Source organism: Zootoca vivipara, chromosome 14 (genome assembly GCF_965207765.1).
Source record: "Zootoca vivipara chromosome 14, rZooViv2.hap1.1, whole genome shotgun sequence".
Taxonomy (NCBI): Eukaryota; Metazoa; Chordata; class Lepidosauria; order Squamata; family Lacertidae; genus Zootoca; species Zootoca vivipara.
In genome coordinates this window covers 1,615,149-1,638,245 of record NC_142597.1, presented here as the reverse complement: position 1 = coordinate 1,638,245, position 23,097 = coordinate 1,615,149, and the positions used below count along the sequence as shown (strand labels likewise).

Genomic DNA, 23,097 nt, shown 5'->3' with positions numbered 1-23,097 from the left:
GTGACGGAGCTGAAGGAGGGAGCGAGAACTTTATAATTCTGATTTATTATGCTTTACAATTCACTTAACAAAACTCCCTCCTGAAGAACCGTAAACAACATTTATAAAGCAAGCGAGATCTTTATTGAATTAATATGGTTTCTTAAATATAAAAACTGTGTGAATTTAAAATATAAATAATCAAAGTATGTATTCTTGGATTCGCTTGGAATGTGGTTAAAGATTCCTTAAAATATGGACATCAAAGAGAAGCAATCTCATTAGCGGCTGGAAACTTGTCAAGAAACTTCTGAGTTATGACGCAGCTATAATTTAGATTCCGCCATATTGGAGATAAAGCTGGCTACGATATTAGTCAAAGGGGGAGAGAGCCATAAATAAGACATTAGATGTGTGTTTATAGTTCTGATCTGGCAAATCTCCCCTGAAAAGGCTATATTGAGTAGCGATCTGGAACGATCTGGAGAAATCATCACAGAGGCTTAAAGATTTAAAGACTGCTCGAAGATGGCTGCTGCTGCTGGCTGTAAGAAGGATCATTGGATTTCTGGACGGACTTGGCAAGATACCAGCATGAGAGGAGACAGTGCTAATTTACAGAGGAATCATAGGCATAAATTTACACAGAAACATACGGTTTGGTCAAAATTCCTTGCTCGAAAAAGGGGCTTGAAAGAAAATAGAAGGATTTTAATAGACTATTGGATAAGATCGGGACTTTATTGATTAGAAAGCAGTGACTATAAGAAGACTAGGCTTTCTGAGTCTAGTCAGAATGGGAAGTCAAATTTAAATTTGTATAATTTGGCAGAAGATTTGGATTGTTTAAATGATATTTGTATAATTTGAAAATGGATTAGATATTTAAATTGGAAAATCATAATAAAAATGTTTATCAAAAAAAGAAAGAAATGAGTTGCTTATATATGATTTTAACTGCTGCTGATTCATTTGGAAATGCCTTCTCACTAAGAATTGCATAGCAGGTGAAAGGATTTGTCATTGTGTGCAGCAGTTCAAGATGTAGCATCTGAAGGATGGCACATTTTGGCTGTGTAACAGAATTTGCTGCCAAGAAGTGTGGTGGAGTCTCCTTCTTTAGAGGTCTTTAAGCAGAGGCTTGACAGCCATATGTCAAGAATGCTTTGATGGTGTTCCTGCTTGGCAGGGGGTTGGACTGGATGGCCCTTGTGGTCTCTTCCAACTCTATGATTCTATGATTCTATTCTCCGAACATTTAATAGCTTGTTTACAAAGCTATTGTACTACCAACCTTACTACCGTATATGCTTGTGAAACATGGACCACTTATAAACGCCATCTCCAACTCCTTGAAAGATTCCATCAACGGTGGCTCCGAAAAATTTTACACATCACTTGGGAAGACAGGCGAACTAATATCAGTGTATTGGAAGAAGCAAAGATCACCAGTGTTGAAGCAATGTTTCTTCAACATCAACTTCATTGGACTGGTCATGTTGTGCGGATGCCTGATGATCGTCTTCCAAAGCAACTACTCTATTCCGAACTTAAAAATGGAAAGCGTAATGCTGGTGGTCAACAAAAGAGGTTTGAAGACTGTCTCAAGGCAAACCTTAAAAAATGTAAAATAAAAAAAATTCCTTCAGTAGCACCTTAAAGACCAACTAAGTTTTTATTTTGGTATGAGCTTTCGTGTGCATGCACACTTCTTCAGATACAGTGAAATGGAAGTTTCCAGGCACTTATGTAGAGAAGGGGTGGGGAGGGGTGGGGATGGGGAGGGGGGATCACTCAGAAGGGTGGTGGAAATGGGTGATTGACTGACTGATAGCTGTTGATGACCGGAAACGACTGCAAATGGTTTTGCATGAAAAAGCAAGGGTTGAGATGGCTGAAGATCGCTTATCATGTATAATGAGATAAGAATCCGATATCTCTGTTCAAACCAGGTCCCTCCATGGTTTTGAGCTTGGTGATAAGTTGCAATTCAGCACCTTTTTTTAAAAAAAAATTTTTACTTCGATCCAGACCAACACGGAACCATGCATACCTTCTGTGAATTTCAAAGAAGGACTTCCCAATGGATTGTGTCTCATGTTTATTAGTGTGAGGGATGATGCTTGGTTTTTCTGCTTCCAGCCCCGAAACATCTTGGGTCAGTCTATAAGCTCACTTAGATCATCTAGGGAAATTCAATTCATGGCAAGGCTTTAGTCTCTCAGTCACGCCGATCTTTCAATTGGCAAGCCCAAGGGGCTCAGTGGTTTACCCCACAGCGCCACCCGTGTGTCCCCCCCCCCCGAATTCAAATCTGCATAACGGGGTGAGGTCCCGTTGATCGGTCCCAGCTCCTGCCAACCTAGCAGTTCGAAAGCACACTAGTGCAAGTAGATCAATAGGTACCACTGTGGCGGGAAGGTAAATGGCATTTTTGTGCCCTAGGTGTTTCGATGCGCCAGAAGCAGTTTAATCATGCTGGCCACATGACCCAGAAAGCTGTCTGCAGACAAACACCGGCTCCCTCAGACTGAAGCAAGATGAGCTTTTAACTGGACTTAACTGTCCAAGGGTTCTTGACCTTTACCCTAGTCTCTCAGCCACACCAATGCTATGAAAAGTCTCATATTCTTATTCACCACAGATGATGAGGTAGGTAGATATTCACAAACCCGACTTATTTCCATGTCCATCAAGCAGACCCTAGGCCTAGTGACATGGGCTTCTTCCAACTATACTAGAAAAAGAGGAATAGTCCATGCGTCCACCATGAGTGCTCTCCCTGCTTAGCTTTCAGCCCCTGTCCCAACCTAAGGCAGCGTCTTCCTCTCTGATTTCCTTCCTCACTCACTGCGATTGGAGGGCAAGTCCCAAAGCAAAGTCACAAAGAATCCCCCTGCTAAAGGGAAACTCTGAAAAGCTTATTATGAAACCACCACAAAGTCCAGGGCAACTGTGAATTTGTCACGTTTGCTTTCCCAAACAATGCGACAGATGGAATCTCTACCCTGGTGAGGCAGTTTTCAAATTCTCTGGCCAAACTCCCCAGTGTGGTTCCTATGGACCTTCATGGGCTGACAGAGGATTGTGGGAGCATATTATTGAGCACCCATGAGAATTCCCTCCCCTTCTGCCAGGGCCAGCTGCACCACCAGGTAGAGGAAGATGGCTGCCTCAGGTGCTGCTTCTTCCTCCGCAAAAAGGACAGAGGACACAGCTTGTGCCCCATCCTCAGAGCCAGCCAGTCGGCCCATAACTGCCTAACGGAATTGTTAGAGTGAAAGGGGTTTTTACTGTTATTATCACTCCTTATGGCTTCTGGCTAACCACCCCGAATTACATTTTCCAGGGTTGAGATTATAAACATTAGAGCAGCCTTTTCATGTACTTATGCTCCAATCTTAAGGACAATTGCGAAGACGTTTTGGATGAAGGAGTTGTACCTCCTTGCAGGATCTGGATACGACGTCAAAAAAGTGCTAGCGCTTTGATTAAGCTACAAAGGCGAGGAATGAGATCGGCTTTACCATCTATATACCTCTCAAATCTTCACACACTTGACAATAAAATGGATGATCTGCACCTTATTAATCAAGAAAACTCAAGGAAACTCCGATATGCTCAAGAGGAGGGTTCGAGGAAAGGAGACAGAAATTTGTACAACCAAGCTAGGAGCGCACTGACGAAGCAAAACGAACCTATGATTCGGACTCAATTCTCAAACATGTCTTGGCTACTCTTTGGAAGAATTTACAGAACATTTCTGAATATAAGAGAACATCTTCTTTTACTGAATATAAGAGAACATATTCTTCTGCTCCGGGGAGTCAAAAATTGGCAAACGACCTGAATCAGTTTTATAGCAAAGTCAAGCATTATCAACTAGAGCAATTCACTCGGTGCCAGAGGCACCAACAACCACCTCAACCTGTTCTGAAGTCACTACAGGGACAGAAGGCAAAAGCTCCAGGCGCAGTCGGAGGGGCTCCTCTTTGCTTGAAATAGTGTTCTGCACACTCCGATCCTCACACAGATATTTAACAGATCTTTTGTATAAAGTACATTTACATTGTAAAATTAGCCAAAGCAAATTCCAAGTACTGTATGTAAGTACTTGGCGAATAAATTACTATTCTATTCTATTCTATTCTAAAGTGGGGAGAGCACCTGCACCGGGCAGCAGAAGTGCAAGAGAGGGAGACATTCTGGCACGGGAAGAAGAGAAGAAGAAGAAGAGTTTGGACTTGATATCCCGCCTTTCACTCCCCTTAAGGAGTCTCAAAGCAGCTAACATTCTCCTTTCCCTTCCTCCCCCACAACAAACACTCTGTGAGGTGAGTGGGGCTGAGAGACTTCAGAGAAGTGTGACTAGCCTAAGGTCACCCAGCAGCTGCATGTGGAGGAGCGGAGATGCGAACCTGGTTGCCCAGATTACGAGTCCACTGCTCTTAACCACTACACCATGCTGGCATTGCGACCCATCTTAGCTGCCTCTGCGAAGCCCACTAGCAAGCCGTGAGGAGCATGGCTCTCTCCCGCTCCTGTGCCCAGTGACTGGCATTCAGAGGCTTACCATGTCTGATACAGGAGGTCATATACAAGCATCATGACTAGCAGCTATTGGCAGCCTTGCCCTCCATTAATTCGTCTAACCCCCTTTCAAAGTCCAAGTCCAAGCCGGTGGCCGTCACCATTTCCTGAGGGACATAGGCACTGGGGGAGGGGGCTGGGTGCCCCAGGCCCCACAACTTTCCCCATGAAGGGGCCAGGCCCCCACATTTTTCCCCGCTGGGGCTGCGTGTGCTGATGTCAGATGCACATGTGCAAACGGTCCTTGGGCCAAGCTGGTGGGCCTGCTGAGGGAGGGGACTGCATGCTTTCATTATGCACTATATGAGAGAGAGAAAGAGCTTATTCATATCCACTTTCTCCATCCCAGCTATATACATTTTCACATCTCTATTATCTCTCTCTCACTCCCCTACATGCCTTCCACCCCCCACACACAAAAAAACCCCAAACTAAACAAAAACTAAAAACCTGACCCAACTACACTATCCAGTAAAATAAACATCAGCAGAAAAAAGACAACATTGACTATAGAACAGGGTTGAGTAGAAGGTAAGTTTCTATCCTCATTACACTTCCCCACCTGCAATATTTTTTTTTAAAAAATTATATTTATTGTCATTTTCAACTTAAAATTTCCATTCATATCATTATCTCCATATAACCATATAACCAATCATCAAAAAAAAGAAAAAGTCCAAAAAAGACAGAAAAAAGAAAAAAGCAAAAATAACTAAGAAAAAAAAACAGACAAAAAGCAAAAACAAAAGGAAAAAAGAAAATAATACCAATCTATTATTCATCACATTATCATAACATTGACTTCCCCGCTCCTCCCTTCCCGAGCCTAAATATAACCCCTATTTAGCAATTTTCTAATTAAATTGAAATCTCTCCAATAATTCACCAAAAAATATTCTAACATATACAATTTAGCATTCTAACATATACAATTCTTTAAACCGCATTACCAATTTAATTAAGCCTCTAATTACACCCTTTAGCCTCTTAAATTTTCACTAAAATTATTCTAACTTATCAAAACAATTATTCTTTCCCTCCAATTACGATTTTAAAAACCTAAAAACCTCCACCGGATGACTTTCCCCTAGATATCCCAATCAGCTCATGTGTTCAGTCCAAATCCAAACCATTTAATCCATCCCTTTGTTTACAATTCCTCTCAACCCACTCCATCTCTCACCCACTTCAGCCCAGCTTCTTCGCTCCACCAACCCCTCTGCCATCCCCAGTCCAGTTGTTCCTTTTTCTTAGCCTCCCAATTAGCATGTTCTTCACCTGGTTCTTGCCTCCCCTCTCTCACTAAGGAGGTTTGAACCAAGGCCTTCACTTCGGTCTTTGGCACAGCTTGATTATTTTTTCCAGGAACCTGCTCTCCCTCTCTCACTGGGAGACACAGGTCCTGGGAGTCTCTATCGGATACAGTTCTATTGTTGTAACTCATGTCCCGTGCAGCCTCTCCCACCGGCTGCACTTCGTTCGAAGTCTGTAACTCCTCTCGGTCTTCTTGTCTTGAAAAATTGAAGTTTTTATTTTCTAAAGTTTCAGTCTGTGCGTCAGTGCTGTCAGCGGAGAGGGGTTGGCGTAGGTTTTCAATGCATAACTTTGTCAGTCTCGTATATTCTTTAACTCCCTGCATCACCTCTTGCACTTTTTCCCACACAGTTTGCATCTCTTTCTCACACAACATGTCTGGTTATTTTGACTATCTCCGTCCTTTGTCTTCTCAAATTACAATATGGCGCATAGGCTGTTGTGCCCGAGAGTAGGTCCTTTTTTGGCTGGCCAGTACATCCAGGCTTCTGTCACCCCGCTACCGGAGAGTTTGTTCTTATTTGTATCCAAAATTTGCGGAGATCCAAATTAAATATCACTCACCTCCCCTTGGCTCCGCTACCACCGGGGAGGGGTTCAAATTGCTTTTTAGCAAAGTCCATAGTCCCGTTCCAGCGTTATGGCTGCAGGCTCTGCAATTGCTTGATGGTACCTCGGTAGGGGGGGGGAACGACCTCCGTTTTCTTTTAAATTCCCCTCCTGTGTCCCAATTCCGTCCAAATTTGTAAAATTTCTTTACTTACAAGTCCAAATTTCTTTCTTTGGAGGTATCTAGCGTGCGTTGTCGCCGGCACGGAGCTTACCACCTCAGAGGTAGCGAAAAGACCCAAGGCTCCGTCCCGCTCTGCCTGCGCACGTCATCCCCCAAAAAGGGGGTTGTCGGGCGGCGAACGGGGCTCAAAGGAGCTCAGCTGGGTACCCACGTCCCCGAAAAGCCAAATTCGGGGGTTCTCCGGGTGGCCGCTTCGCCCGAGCGGCTCTACCCCCCCCTGAGGCGCCGGGAACCTCGGAGCCCGAAAATTCCCCTCCGGCTTCCAATGGCGCCAGACCGGAAGTCCCCCCCACCTGCAATATTTGGTTGGGAGAACTCTGATCTTGAGACAGACAACAACAACAACAACAACAACAACAACAACAACAACAACAACAACATGTGTCTAGCTTAGAACCTAAGACTATAAGAAGAGTCTGAGGGTCAAGCCAAAGGCCCATCTAGTCCAACATCCTGTTCTTTCAGGGGTCAATCAGATGCCCATGGGAAGCCCGGAAGCAGGACTTGAGCACAGCAGCACTTTCCCCACTTGTATTTCTTTGAAACTCACATTCAGAGGCCTACCATCTCCAACAGAAGAGGTAATACATAGCCATTGTGGCTGGAAGTCATTGACATCTTTCTCCTCTGTGAATTCGTCTAATCCTCTTTTCATAGAATCATAGAGTTGGAAGAGACCACAAGGGCCATCCAGTCCAACCCCCTGCCAAGCAGGAAACACCATCAAAGCATTCCTGACATATGCCTGCCAAGCCTCTGCTTAAAGACCTCCAAAGAAGGAGACTCCACCACACTCCTTGGTAGCAAATTCCACTGCCGAACAGTTCTTACTGTCAGGAAGTTCTTCCTAATGTTTAGGTGGAATCTTCTTTCTTGTAGTTTGAATCCATTGCTCCGTGTCCGCTTCTCTGGAGCAGCAGAAAACAATATTTCTCCCTCCTCTATATGACATCCTTTTATATATTTGAACATGGCTATCATATCACCCCTTAACCTTCTCTTCTCCAGGCTAAACATACCCAGCTCCCTAAGCCATTCCTCATAAGGCATCGTTTCCAGGTCTTTGACCATTTTGGTTGCCCTCTTCTGGACACGTTCCAGCTTGTCAGTATCCTTCTTGAACTGTGGTGCCTAGAACTGGACACAGTACTATTACTTCCCTAGATCTAGATGCTATACTCCTATTGATGCAGCCCGGAATTGCATTGGCTTTTTTAGCTGCTGCATCACACTGCTGACTCATGTCAAGTTTGTGGTCTACCAAGACTCCTAGATCCTTTTCACATGTACTGCTCTCAAGCCAGGTGTCACCCATCCTGTATTCATGCCTTTCATCTTTTTTGCCCAAGTGTAGTACTTTACATTTCTCCTTGTTAAAATTCATCTTGTTTGCTTTGGCCCAGTTGTCTAATCTGTTAAGGTCATTATGAAGTGTGATTCTGTCCTCTGGCGTATTAGCCCCCCCTCCCAATTTGGTGTCATCTGCAAACTTGCTCAGGATGCCCTCAAGCCCAGAATGCCCTCAAGCCTTTTAAAGCCATCATAGTTGTTGGCTGTCACTGCCTCTTGTGGGAGCGTCCTGACTGGTGTCTCCTCCAAGCTGGCAAGATCCCTTCTCACTTAGCAATGCTAATATTTATAAGGGACTTTGACCAAGAGCAGCTGCCATACAGCCAGAATCGCAATTGGGGTATCCCAAGGGCATTTGCAACCATGGGGACAGAATGGTTGCTTAAACAGAAAAGAAAACTGATACCCTCCATTTTTTGAAGGCAGAACTAAAAATCTATAAATAAAAAGGTTTTCTTTTTTTAAAAAAGTGTTGATATGATAAACATGCACAAGAAAGGAAGGATGTGGCCACCCTCTGATAGACACAACCAGCAAGAGTTAACATTACTGCCTATGCCCCTGAGGGGCACAAGATTCTTCTCAGTTTCACATGCAACAGCGAGAGGACAAAAGGTGACAGGAGCAACGCAGGGTAGCTCTGGCCAGGGCCCTACAACTGGCAAAGCAGCCACTGCCCCAACAGTGTCCCCACCCCCTTCCCAGAAATCACTTTTCCAGGGAGCATCCTGAAAGTTCACCCGCACAAGATCTTACAGGTGACAGAAGAACACCTGATACTGGGGATAACATTGTACCTAGATGCACAGGAAACTGAGGTGGTGCTCCAGAAACCTGCTAAAGGGCAAGAAACAACCAGAAGGAAGCAGCTGGAGGGAACAACTTGCGGGTTCGGTTGTCTGTACACAAATGCACAGAGTATGGGAAACAAGCAAGACGAATTGAAGCTTTTAATAAAAGATGGCAAATATGACCTGGTAGGCATTACTGAAACCTGGTGGAACCGGAATGTAGGGATTGGAACCTGTTCAAAAGGAATAGACAAAACAGGGAGGGAGGAGAACTAGCAATATATGTAAAGAATGTGTACACTTGGGAAGAGATCCATGATCTGGAACATGGAAAGCAGATTGAGAGTATATGGGTAAAAATTTGGAAACCAAATCTCAAAATATTGAAAAAGTGACTGAAGAATTGAAGGAAGAACAAGAGGTAATAAAGCAAAACATGAGAGGACTATCTGGCAGGCAGGACCAATTTGAGGACCAGCTAGCCCTTTTAGAAATGAGACAAAAATCTAATGTTCTCCAAATGAGATGTCTCCCAGAAAATGAGGGGTATCAGGACTTAATGATGTATATAGCTACCGTGTTTCCCCCTTTTTAAGACGTAGCCATAATATAAGACAGCAGGATTTCTAAGCAGTTGCGCATATAAGCCATAACCCGAAAATAAGACATAGTGATAGACCCTTCCCCCCTCCCGCCAGCCAACTCCCCCCCATAAAAATCTCTCCCCATTTTACTGTCACTCCAAAGACACGTATTTCTTTTAAAAGCTTGTAAAAATGCACCGTAGAGCCGTTGCTGCAGCCTTGTGATTTCCCCTCCCGTTTCTGTAAGCATTTTTTAAAATACCTGTAAAAGGATTCCAAAATATTTTTTTTAGCTGGGCTGTGTGAGCTCTACTTGGTGAAGAGGAGAAAAGTGGCATTTGCGGTGGGGAGAAGATGAAAGCACGAGGGAAAAAAGAGGGGCGATTGAAGACTCTGCCTTCCCCTTTAGGGAGAGACTCTGTGTGCACGTCTCTCTCTCTCTCTCCCCCCCCCCCCGCGTCTCTCTCTCTCTCTCTCTCTCTCTCTCTCTCTCTCTCTCACACACACACACACACACACACACACACACACACAGCCCACCTCTCGCTTCCCCCCACCTTTCCCCCTTTTAATAGCCTTTTAAAAAGTGAGGATTCTTTTTTCTTTCTATTGCTTGTCTGTAGAGCTTCCCCTTTAAGGATTTGTACCGGTACCGGGATCGCTGCCGGTGGCGCAGTCCTTGCCTTGGGGATTAAGGACTTTCCCCTTCTCGCTGTTTAGGAGCTGCTAAACACTGCCCTACACCCTACACAAAAGTTAACATTTTGTGGGTAAGAGAAACACGGATGGGTTGTTAGGACCAGCAGATTATCTCACCCCGCTTTCCTGCTGGCTCAATTGCTACTTAATTGCTACCATTTACCATCTTAATTGCTGCTCAGCTGGCTTCTTTGTTTTCTACAGTATCTCAGCCGGTAACCTCTTTGCTATCAGTGCTACAAAGTGCTACATTGTTGGAACTTTCGCTCTTAAGTCTTGGGCAGTTGGCTGGCTGGTAGAGATCCTTATTTGCTTTAGTATAGACTACTGCTACGACTGCATCACACAGATAGATTCCATTATACTGTACTGGTTTAAATTTAAGAAGCTCCAGTGTAGCAGATTGCTATTAAGTGAGTCCCCACCTGGGAGGAGAGAGAGAGAGAGAGAGCAGCCCTTCGGAGGAGCTCCCTCCCTCCCTCCCTCACGAACATCCCAGGGCCGGGGAGAGAGGGCTGGGCCAGCGATGCACACACCTCCCTTCCCTCAGACTCCCTCTCATGGAGCTTGGTGGTGGCTGTTGCCCGTCATTTTCTTTCAGTCAAGAGTCCTGCCCCGCAGGGAGACAGGGAGCAAGAGGGGCACTGCTCCTGATGTAATAAAAATACCGGTAAGACATTCCCTGAAAATAAGCCACCCAGTGTTTTTTTGAGGAAAAAAAGTTATAAGACGGTGTCTTAAAATGTGGGGAAGACGGTAAGACATTTGCTGAGTGGCTGGAGGAGGATCAGGCATATGTGGAAGGAACTATACAGAGCTTCGAACAGGTGCAGTCAAAGTCAGCTAAAGCTAGAAAGCAACCTGGAGACAGTTTGGTAGCATTTGTTTTTTAAAAAATTAAGGACGCTATTGTCCCCAAAAAATTATGAATACAGACTCCAGGTGGACGGTAACCTGGTTGCCATGTTTAAAGAGATCCCTTCCAGATTGCTTCAAAAACGCCAGAAATTCCAAATTCAGATGGGAATTCCCAGAGCGAATCTCCTTCACATACAAAATAAGAACTACAGATTGGCAAATGAAGATCAAGCATGGGAATTCTGGTGAAAATATGGTAAAGATTTTGACTTTGACAATCCATATAATGTACCAGAACCACTGGGAGCAGGAGGTGGAGCAGGGGAAGGACCAATAGTAGGAGCAACAGGAGGAGTGATAGATAAATTAAATAATCAAGACAAACAATAATAATAATAATAATAATAATAATAATAATAATAATAATGGGCGGCTTCCAACAGAAATATTAGAATACACTAATTTCTTAAAGATTAAAAGCTTCCCTAAACAGGGCTGCCTTCAGATGTCCTCTAAAAGTCTGGTAGTGGTTTTTCTCTTTGACCTCTGGTGGGAGGGCGTTCCACAGGGCAGGTGCCACTACTGAGAAGTCCCTCTGCCTGGTTCCCTGTAACTTGGCTTCTCGCAGTGAGGGAACCGCTAGAAGGCCCTCAGCACTGGACCTCAGTGTCCAGGCAGAGCTATGGAGGTGGAGACGCTCCTTCAGGTATACTGGACTGAGGCCGTTTAGGGCTTTAAAGGTCAGCACCAACACTTTGAATTGTGCTCGGAAACGTACTGGGAGCCAATGCAGGTCTTTCAAGACTGGTGTTATGTGGTCTCGGCGGCTGCTCCCAGTCACCAGTCTAGCTGCCGCATTCTGGATTAATTGTAGTTTCCGGGTCACCTTCAAAGGTAGCCCCACATAGAGCGCATTGCAGTAGTCCAAGCGAGAGATAACTAGAGCATGCACCACTCTGGCGAGACAGTCCACAGGCAGGTAGGGTTTCAGCCTGCACACCAGATGAAGCTGGTAGACAGCTGCCCTGGATACAGAGTTGACCTGCGCCTCCATGGACAACTGTGAGTCCAAAATGACTCCCAGGCTGCGCACCTGGTCCTTCAGGGGCACAGTTACCCCATTCAGGACCAGGGAGTCCTCCACACCCGCCCGCCCCTTATCCCCCAAGAACAGTACTTCTCTCTTGTCAGGATTCAACCTCAATCTGTTAACCGCCATCCAACCTCCAACTGCCTCCAGACACTCACACAGGACCTTCACTGCCTTCACTGGTTCTGATTTGAAAGAGAGGTAGAGCTGGGTATCATCTGCATATTGATGGACACCCAGCCCAAACCCCCTGATGATCTCTCCCAACGGCTTCATATAGATATTAAAAAGCATGGGGGAGAGGACGGGACCCTGAGGCACCCCACAAGTGAGAGCCCAGGGTTCTGAACACTCATCCCCCAACACCACTTTCTGGACACGGCCCAGGAGAAAGCATGGGAACCACTGTATAATAGTGCCCTCAGCTCCAAGCTCCTCTAGACAGTCCAGAAGGGTGTTATGGTTGATTGTATCAAAGGCCGCTGAGAGATCCAGCAGAACTAGGAAACAGCTCTCACCTTTGTCCCTAGCCTGCCGGAGATCATCAACCAGCGCGACCAAGGCAGTTTCAGTCCCATGATGAGGCCTGAATAACCAGATGCACAAATATAGGATGAGGGACACCTGGCTTACATGTGGAAAGGATCTAGGGGTCTTGGTGAACCACAAGCTTCACATGAGTCAACCGTGTGATGCAGCTGCAAAAAAAGCTAATGCAATTCTTGGCTGCATCAACAGAAGTCTAGTATTCAGATTAAGGGAAGTCATAGTCCCACTCTATTCTGCCTTGGACAGACCACATGAGAGGTGGTGGATTCTCCTTCCTTGGAAGCTTTTAGGCAGAGGTTGGATGGCTATCTGTTACAGATGCTTTAGCTGTGATTCCTGCATTGCAGGGAGTTGGGCTAGATGGCACTTGAGTCCCTTCCAATTCTCCAATTCTATCATTCTATGTACCTAAGGCCCTCCAGATGTTGCTGGACTATAACTCCCACCATCCCTACACACTGGCCATGCTAATGATGTCATTTATTTATTTCCATCAACCAACTATTGCATATTTCAGTAAAGATTTTGTTAAATCATCATCATCATCATGACCCAGGTGGCGCTGTGGGCTAAACCACTGAGCCTAGGGCTTGCTGATCAGAAGGTCGGTGGTTCGAATCCCTGCAACGGAGTGAGCTCCCGTTGCTCGGTCCCAGCTCCTGCCCACCTAGCAGTTCGAAAGCATGTCAAAGTGCAAGTAGATAAATAGGGACCGCTCTGGCGGGAAGGTAAACGGCATTTCCGTGCGCTGCTCTGGTTTGCCAGAAGCAGCTTTGTCATGCTGGCCACATGACCCGGAAGCTGTCTGCGGACAAACGCCGGCTCCCTCGGCCTATAGAGCGAGATGAGCGCCGCAACCCCAGATTCGGATACGACTGGACCTGATGGTCAGGGGGCCCTTTACCTTTACCTTTTTACTACTACCACCCTGGAATAAAGATAATAAAGGGTGGGATATAAATACCTAAAACAAAACAAAACATATTTATTTCTTCTTGTGCAATCAGGTAGAACCCTGCTGCTTGCCCATTTCCCCACTTATGTCTTGTAAGTAAAAAGCAACAGAGACATTTTTGTTTGCTCATTTAAATGAAACCAAGGGGTGCTAATAATAATCATAATAATTATAATAATTAGAATTATTATAATAATACATTTATACCCCATCCATCTGGCTGGGTTTCCCCAGCCACTCTAGACGGCTCCCAACAAAACATTAAAAACACAATAAAAGATCAAACATTAAAAACTTCCCTAAACAGGGCTGCCTTCAGATGTCTTCTAAAAGTCAGATAGTTGTTTATTTAATTGACATCTGATGGGAGGGAGCTCCAGAGGGCGGGTGCCACTGCCGAGAAGGCCCTCTGCCTTGCTCCCTGTAACTTGGCTTCTCAAAGTGAGGGAACCGCCAGAAGGCCCTCAGAGCTGGACCTCAGTGTCTGGGTTGAACGATGGGGGTGGAGTTTCCGTACAGCCTCTGCACTGGCGGCACTGTAACACGCACCCAGTGGAATGTGTGCACACTTTAGCAGAGTTCCGCAAGTAGACAGAAGGTGAAGGACTGTGGCATCACGATTTTATTATTTCATAGAATCATAGAATCATAGAGTTGGAAGAGACCACAAGGGCCATCCAGTCCAACCCCCTGCCAAGCAGGAAACACCATCAAAGCATTCTTGATATATGGCTGTCAAACCTCTGCTTAAAGACCTCCAAAGAAGGAGACTCCACCACACTCCTTGGTAGCAAATTCCACTGCCGAACAGCTCTTACTGTCAGGAAGTTCTTCCTAATGTTTAGGTGGAATCTACTTTCTTGAAGTTTGAATCCATTGCTCCGTGTCCGCTTCTCTGGAGCAGCAGAAAACAAATTAAACAAATTTACAGCAAATTAAAACAACAAAACATGGCTGGTGTGAACAGCATCTCACACACCCGCCTTCTCTGTCGGAGAGCAGAGAACAAAGAGGCAAAAACCAAAAGCACACAGAACAGAAGTTGTCTAGTCTCAGTTCCATTCCCACACTTACAGCGTATGGAATGTAGACATGGGATCAAATGACCCCAGCAATGGGAGAATGAATTACTGATACACTCCTTCAGGTCTACTGGGCCGAGGCTGTTTAGGGCTTTAAAAGTCAGCACCAGCACTTTGAATTGTGCTCAGAAACGTACTGGGAGCAAATGTAGGTCTTTCAAGACCGGTGTAATATGGTCTCAGGGGCCAATCCCAGTCACTAGGCTGGCTGCTGCATTCTGGATTAGTTGTAGTTTCCAGGTCACCTTCAAAGGTAGCCCCACATAGAGCGCATTGCAGTGGTCGAAGCAGGAGATAACTAGAGCATGCACCACTCTGGCGAGACAGTCCGCCGGCAGGTAGGGTCTCACTCTGCGTACCAGATGGAGCTGACAAACAGCTGCCCTGGATACAGAATTAACCTGCGCCTCCATGGACAGCTCTGACTGCCAGGTTGTGCACCTGGTCCTTTAGGGGCACAGTTACCCCATTCAGGACCAGGCAGTAACCCACAACCACCCTCCCCCTGTCCCCCAAGTACAGTACTTCTGTCTTGTCATGATTCAACCTCAATCTGTTTGCTACCATCCATCCTCCAACCGCCTCCAAGCACTCACACAAGACCTTCACCGCCTTCACTGGTTCTGATTTAAAAGAGGTAGAGCTGGGTATCATCTGCATATTGATGGACACCCAGCTCAAACCCCCTGATGATCTCTCCCCGCGGCTTCATATAGATATTAAAAAGCATGGGGGAGAGGACGGAATCCTGAGGCACCCCACAAGTGAGAGCCCAGGGGTCTGAACACTCATCCCCCCCCCACTTTCTGGGAGAAGGAGCGGAACCACTGTATAACTATGCCCCCAGTTCCTCTAGATCAGGGGTGGCCAACTCCCGAGAGACTGTGATCTACTTTTAAGCTTTTTTTAGAGAAGGGGAATGCCCTGTTTTATTGGGGTTAGGCTCTAACTTTGGAAGCTTTTTTTAAAGAGGGGGAATTTCACGTTTTGAAGGGGTTCTTTCACTCACGCGGAAACATCTCAATGCAAAGACTCTGCTTTCTCCCACAGAGCAGCATAAAATGCAGGGAGGGGAGAGGGGGCGGGGCCAGGTGTTCTTAGGGAAAAGCAATGGAAAAGGAGCCTGCTCGCCAAAGATCAACTACAGCCTCCCCAGGATCGACTAGTTGATCGGGATTGGCCTGTTGGCCGTCCCTGCTCTAGATCAGTGGTCCTCAACCCCCGGGCCACGGACCGGTAGCGGTCCGTGGATCAATTGGTACCGGGCCGCCTAAGGATCATTAAATACAATTAAATTAAAATGATTAAATCAAAACAATCTAAATAAAATATAAACAATAAACGTCCCCCCCTCAGCAGGCCGCACTAAAATTATCAAACGTTGACTGGTCCGCGGCGATAAAAAGGTTGGGGAGCACTGCTCTAGATTCTCCCTCACAGAGAGAAGCATTCACCAACCCGCAGAGCCCATTGCCCAGCCCCCGCAGACTCGCTTTTATGGGCCAGGATGGGCAAGGATCAAGGAGACAGGTGGGCGGTTTCACTCGTCCAAGCAGCCTGTCCACATCCTCGGAGGTAAGAGATTGGAATTGATCCCATGCAACTTGACCAGGCAGAACTCTAGCACTCTCCTGCCCTGGCCCTGCTCCCACGGTGGAATCTACCTCTTTCTGAATCTGAGCGACTTTATCTGCAAAAAAATTAGCAAAATCATTGCAGGAGATCTTGGGGTCCCTTACCGGGCCTCAATGGTGAAAGTGGTTCCATTAGATTGTGAACCACCTGAAAGAGTCTCCTGCTGCTGTTTTCTGCAGATGCAATAGAGACAGTGAAGAAGGTCCTATTTGCCGTCGCTATCACCACTTGGTAGGCTCGACATTGAGCTTTAACCCGTGTCCAGCCCAATTCAGAATGAGTTTTCTGCCACCAGCACTCTAGCCATCTGAGCAATTGTTTCATCGCCCTCAGCTCTGGGGAAAACCATGGGGCTGTCTGGGCTCCATGCAATCGGAGAGGGCGCTTCGGAGCCAGACAGTCAATAGCCCTGGTTAACTCCATTCCAGCGGGCCACCAGGGAATCAGCTGAAAGGCCATCGACATGGGATAAAGCATCCCCTACCACTCTCTGGAAACCATTTGGATCCATTAAGTGGCGGGGGCGGCCCATCCAAATCAGTCCCACCTCCCTGCAGAAGAGAAGGGTCGCGGAGAAGTCCAGTTGCACCAGGAAGTGATCTGACCATGGCACTTTTTTGTTTCACTTTTACTTAGTGTCTGATCACCCACATCTATAGAGGTGAACACCAGGTCTAAGGCTACTGTGACTTTGGCCAAGCTTATTCAGGGACAGCCCCATGGAGGCCATGCTTTCCGCGAAGTCCTGAGTGGCCCCTTGTAAGGTCATGTCAGCATGGATGTTAAAATCCCATAGGGCAACCAAACTAGGTGTCTCCAGGAGAACATCTGCCACGACTCGAAGCAGCTTGGGCAGGGAATCCTTGGTGCAGCGGGGAGGTCGGTACACCCAAAGGAATCCTGTACTGTTCCGATTGCCCAACTTCCAGAACATGCACTCAGAAAACTCAGTCTTCCCAATAGGACGCCTGGTGCAAACTAATGACTTCCTAAAAATCACTGCAACCCCCCCTCCCCCCTATATGACCTGGGGTTGCTGTGCGTAAGAGAAACCTGGTGGACAAGAACAGGCCCATCTGCTTCATCCAACCAAGTCTCTGTCACACACGCCAGGTCAAGTCCTCCATCCACGATCAAGTCGTGGATGGCAGTGGTCTTATGAATCATGGACCTGGCATTGCACAGCAGCACCTTAAGGTCATGTGTGTCTCCCTTGTTGAATCCAGTATCATTCCGGTGCAGACCAGACCTGGAGGTAGGGCTAGTCCTCAAACAACGACTAAGCCTGCCTCCTCGGCAATGATCCTGCCTGTGATCACTGAGATCAGGTGTCCCAGTGCACTCCCCCTTGTGAAACCTGCCCCAGCCATTCTGTTGTCTGGGGTCCATTCCCAGGCAGCCCTGACCCTCCCCTTAAGAGCGAAGTATAAATGATACAATGGCCAATAAAACAGTAGGGGGAAAAATAAAAAATACAATTATACCCAAACTAAACCAATCTGGAGTCCCAACCAAACACCCACCCCACCCCACCCAACACAGCAAAAAACAAAAAACCCAAAACTTAAAACGCCACTGACTGCATAAGAAGATTTCAAAACACATGGACATGTGGAACAGGGAAGCAACAGCCGAACACCTGCCCCCCCCCACTTCCCCAGGAGTTCACTCCCGTGAGTCCAGCCCCACCCAATGGGCCCTGCAGTCCTCACTGCCACAGGAGTGGGAGAGGGAGGGCCTGGGCCCCGTCCCCTAGGCCAGCTGGTAAAGGCTTTGGAAGGGAGCAGGCCCTGCAGTCCTCCCTGCAGCCCCTCCATGACCGGAGTCTTAGGTCTACAGACGCACTGCCATTCCAGAAAGCTTGCACAACCCAGGCACGTTATCACAGGCACGACAAACCCTCCAGAGGGTGTACATGGGCCACCAGGAGGCAATTAGCCTGCATCTTTTAGGAGTTCACCACAGCCTTAATTTCTGTAGCCAAAATTAGGCTCCAGCACATTGTGTTCTGGAATGCACCCAAAGGCTTTGTTAGCTCCTCGGCTCACCAGATCTCTGAGCACCGTCTGAGGTAACACCGCCTTTTCCTGTACGGAGGGGGGGGGGAGCTTGGTTAAGTGTAAAGGATTTTCTGCCATCTCTCTCAGCAAAGTCCAGAAAGGAAGGAGCCTTAGCACTGCAGCAGCGGCCCCACCCTGGCTCTATTAGAGCTTGTCGGCACCTCCTCATTACCACAGCCATTGTGTCACACTGTAGAAAGAGGAGCACAGGCCTTGCCTTGGGAGCGCTGAGCATCAGGAATGCGAAGTCTTGAACTATAGGCGTGGGAGTGGAGGCCAAGATCTGCAAGATACGCAGTGTGTCTCTTGCATCTCAGGGTGTGAGAGTCTGTAAAAGAACAGCAGATGCAAAGGGGCAGGGGGAGTATTGAGATCATGCCACATGTAGAGGGGAGCTAACCAGGGGGGTTTTCGGGGCTGAACCCTGCTGGTGGCAAGTGGTTTCATCCCTCCAATAGCCACTGTAAAGGCCCATCATGCCCAGAGTGACCATCAGTGCACTGCAGGCATTTGCAATAGGGGCTGCCTGGAGCTCAAAGAAATGCTGGAGAAGTTGGCCCAGGGCAGCAGCACTCACAGCAAAGGCCATTGGCAAGTGCACAAGGAGGCCACTGCAGACCAACCCTCCAGGAACTGAGTTATGGAGGGGGCACACACATAGAATCATAGAGTTGGAAGAGACCACAAGGGCCATCCAGTCCAACCCCCTGCCAAGCAGGAAACACCATCAAAGCATTCTTGACATATGCCTGTCAAGCCTCTGCTTAAAGACCTCCAAAGAAGGAGACTCCACCACACTCCTTGGTAGCAAATTCCAGGGTCGAACAGCTCTTACTGTCAGGAAGTTCTTCCTAATGTTTAGGTGGAATCTTCTTTCTTGTAGCTTGAATCCATTGCTCCATGTCCGCTTCTCTGGAGCAGCAGAAAACAACCTTTCACCCTCCTCTATATGACATCCTTTTATATATTTGAACATGGCTATCATGTCACCCCTTAACCTTCTCTTCTCCAGGCTAAACATACCCAGCTCCCTAAGCCGTTCCTCATAAGGCATCGTTTCCAGGCCTTTGACCATTTTGGTTGCCCTCCTCTGGACAAGTTCCAGCTTGTCAGTATCCTTCTTGAACTGTGGTGTCCAGAACTGGACACAGTACTCTAAGTGAGGTCTGACAAGAGCAAAATACAGTGGTACTATTACTTCCCTTGATCTAGACGCTATACTCCTATTGATGCAGCCCAGAATTGCATTGGCTTTTTAAGTTGCTGCATCACACTGTTGACTCATGTCAAATTTGTGGTCTACCAAAACTCCAAGATCCTTTTCACATATACTGCTCCATATTCTTAAGGTCGGGTATTGTTTTCTTTTTTGGAGAAGACTGAGGCAAAGAAGGCATTGAGGAGTTCTGCCCTTTCTCTGTCCCCACATTTCACCATCTTCTCCTCTAAGTGACCCCACTGTTTCCTTGTTTTTCCTTTTGCTACGGACATACCCATAAAAGCCCTTTTTGTTGCTTTTAACCTCCCTAGCGAGCCTGAGTTCATTCTGTGCTTTAACTTTTCTGACTTTGTCTCTACACGTGCTGGCTATTTGTTTGAATTCCTCTCTGGTGGTTTTCCCCTTTCTCCATTTTTTGTACATATCCCTTTTAAATCTTAACTCAGTTAAAAGTTCTTTAGATAGCCACCCTGGCTTCTTTAGGCACCTTCCATGTTTCTGCCTCATTGGTATTGCCTGAAGTTGTGCTTTTAATATCTCCCTTTTAACACTTTTAAAAAACTCCCAACCATCATGAACTCCCTTCCCTTTTAGTATTGCTGTCCATGGTATTTCACCCAGCGTTTCCCTAAGTTTTCTGAAGTCGGCTTTCTTAAAGTCTAAAATTTGAGTCTTAGTATGATTGGTTGCTCCTTTCCGCTGTACAATAAACTCCAGAAGAGCATGGTCACTCCCACCTAATGATCCTGCCACTTCTACCCCACTAACCAGGTCATCAGTATTGGTTAGGACCAGATCTAAAATGGCTGATCCTCTTGTTGCTTCTCCCACTTTCTGGACAATGAAATTGTCTGCAAGGCCAGTGAGGAATCTATTTGACCTTATGCTCTTGGCTGAGTTTGACATCCAACAAATATCAGGGTAGTTGAAACCCCCCATTACTACTATCTCACTTCCTTTTGAATGCCTGGTCATCTGTTCCAGGAAGGCTTCATCTGTGTCCTCAGTTTGGCTTGGGGATCTATAGTAAACTCCCACAATAAGATCACTGTTATTTTTCTCTCCCTTAATTTTGACCCACATACTCTCAATATGGCTTTGAAGTTTTAAATCCTGGATCTCACCACAGGTATACACATCCCTGACATATAACGCCACTCCTCCTCCTTTCCTGTTTGGTCTTTTTATCTGAAATAAATTGTATCCCTCTATGACTACATTCCAATCATGAGACTCATCCCACCAGGTTTCAGTGATGCCTACTATGCCGTATTTAGTTTGCTGTACCAAGAGCTCAAGTTCATCTTGTTTATTTCCCATGCTCTGTGCATTAGTATACAGACATTGAAGACCATTGATCATTCCCCCATGTCTCTTATTTAAGGATTTTTTTCCTCCCACCACTAAGTCTGCGTGCTGTTTGCTCCATTTGGTCCTTGACTTTTGGGTGATCATCTTCAGCACTTGGTAGACTCCTACCTTCAGGACCACTGTCTCCCTCCCCCACATAAGTCACTTTAAAGCCCTCCTGATGAGGTTTTTGAATTTCATGGCAAAAACATTCCTCCCAACCCTTGTGAGGTGCAGCCCATCACTTGCCAGAAAAAGCCAGGGTTCCTTTCTGGTTTGTTTAGCTGCTTTGCCAGATAGGATGGACACTATGCTTTATTGAGAAAAGGTTTTTGGCTTACCTGTACATGTGACTGTGGGCAGAGTGCAGCCTTTGGCCACCCTCAGCTTAAATATTAGGAATTCCACTGTCTGCCTGGCCAACAATGCTTGGTCTCCTTCTGCTTCTGCATTTCAGCTTCCAGCTCAAGCCAGTGACTGCAGAGAACCTGAGTTCATACGCCAGCCGACAGCCTGCTCCACAAGTGTACACAGACCTTGGTTGGTCAGGTCCCAACCTACAGCCTTCTGCCTTAAAGCTGGACAACGAGTTCTGAAACAGAACAGGGCACAGTCCTCCTGAGATGGCAGGTGGCAAGAAAACCATACACTGCCCCTTATAGGCAAAGCTCCATCCCACCAGAGGAAAAAGAACCACAAGCACTTCTAGAGCACAGACAAGAATAGATGGGGAGAAATGGCGAGGTTGATAAGGAAGGAGCAGACAGACAGACTGCTCACCCTGGCTGCTGACTACCCAAATTTGTGTAATCCCTCCAGGCACAAAAGCAGGCTTCTGTTTTTAACATCATAAGACTGTCTTCACGCTGCAAGATTTGCAGTTTCCAATTTTATTTTGCCACCTTGCTTACTAAGGGGCCAACTGAAGATATGATTCAGTCAACCAGAGACCACTAACTGTGGCAGACTCCCAAATGAATTTTGTCAGCACTGTCTTTGTGTGTGTGTGTGCTCAGATTAAAATTCTGCCTTTAGAGTTCAATTCTACAACCAATGTGTGTTATACAAATTAAGAGAATTTGCATGCCTCCTTTTATTTTGCATAAGGATTAGGTGTGCTTTTGTGTGTGCCAGTCAGGGACCTACAGAGGCACCTTGACTATGGGAAACCCTGTGACACGCTTTGCCAGGTTATGCATTGCTAACACACTTTCACTGCCTGGAGGGCTAGAAACTTGTATGTACTGAAAGATTAGATTCTCAATATGCTAATTTTTTTGTACAATAAACCACATTCCTGATCATTGAGCTGCAGAACTTGCAGTGCCCTGTATAAAGTCTGGCTGCCAGAAGACCTAGAGGCAGTAACGTCTAGCTAAATTGATAATGGCAAGTCCATTCATTTTGTTTAATTTACTGGATTTGTACCCTGCCTCTTAAAACAAAAGGATTCACAAGACAAGAGAACCGGTGGTGACTGATTACCAGGAGGCAGTATTTCCTGACTTCTACGCTTGCAAACATTTTCAGACCCTTCTCCCTTCCATTTCCTCAGCTCTTGTACAATTAAAAGCAGCTGTAATATATTCCATCCTGGAAGTCACATGAAATAAGCAGATATACACTCCTTCATGGATCACTGCCTTGTTGTGGCGAAGGGGCTTGAATAACTCAGAGAAGCTATGAGCTATGCCGTGCAGGGCCACCCAAGATGGACAGGTCATAGTGGAGAGTTTTGACTAAGTGTGATCCACCTGGAAAAGGAACTGGCAAGCCACTCCAGTATCCCTGCCAAGAAAACTCCATGGACAAAGACAACAGGCATATAAAAGTTATGACACTGGAAGATGAGCCCCTCAGGTCGGAAGGCGTCCAACATGCTACTGAGGAAGAGCGGAGGACAAGTACAAGTAGATTCAGAGCTGATTAAGCGGCTGGGCCAAAGCCGAAAGGTCGCTCAGTTGCGGATATGCCTGGAAACGAAAGGAAAGTCCAATGCTATAAAGAAAAATATTGCATAGGAACCTCAAATGTAAGAACCATGAACCTTGGTACGCTGGATGTGGTCACAAATGAGATGGCAAGAATAAATATAGACATCCTGGGCATCAGTGAACTAAAATGGAGAGGAATGGGCAAATTCAATTCAGATGACCATCATATCTACTACTGTGGGCAAGAATCCCGTAAAAGAAATGG

General features: G+C 46.3%; 1 protein-coding gene across 6 annotated transcripts in view; it reads right to left on the bottom strand.

The window, feature by feature from the left end:
* The window catches only part of PLEKHA2 (pleckstrin homology domain containing A2), a 106,096-nt gene that overhangs the window by 64,493 nt on the left and 18,506 nt on the right, over positions 1-23,097 (bottom strand). The window contains exon 2 of one of the 6 annotated variants that reach the window (XM_088657628.1): positions 2,033-2,164. The exons of 4 other annotated variants lie outside the window; for them this stretch is intronic. The gene's annotated coding sequence lies outside the window, so the exon portion shown is untranslated. Of the gene's footprint in view, positions 1-2,032; positions 2,165-21,239; positions 21,360-23,097 lie in introns of those variants that run through there. One more of the 6 variants, XM_088657629.1, reaches the window with a different exon arrangement.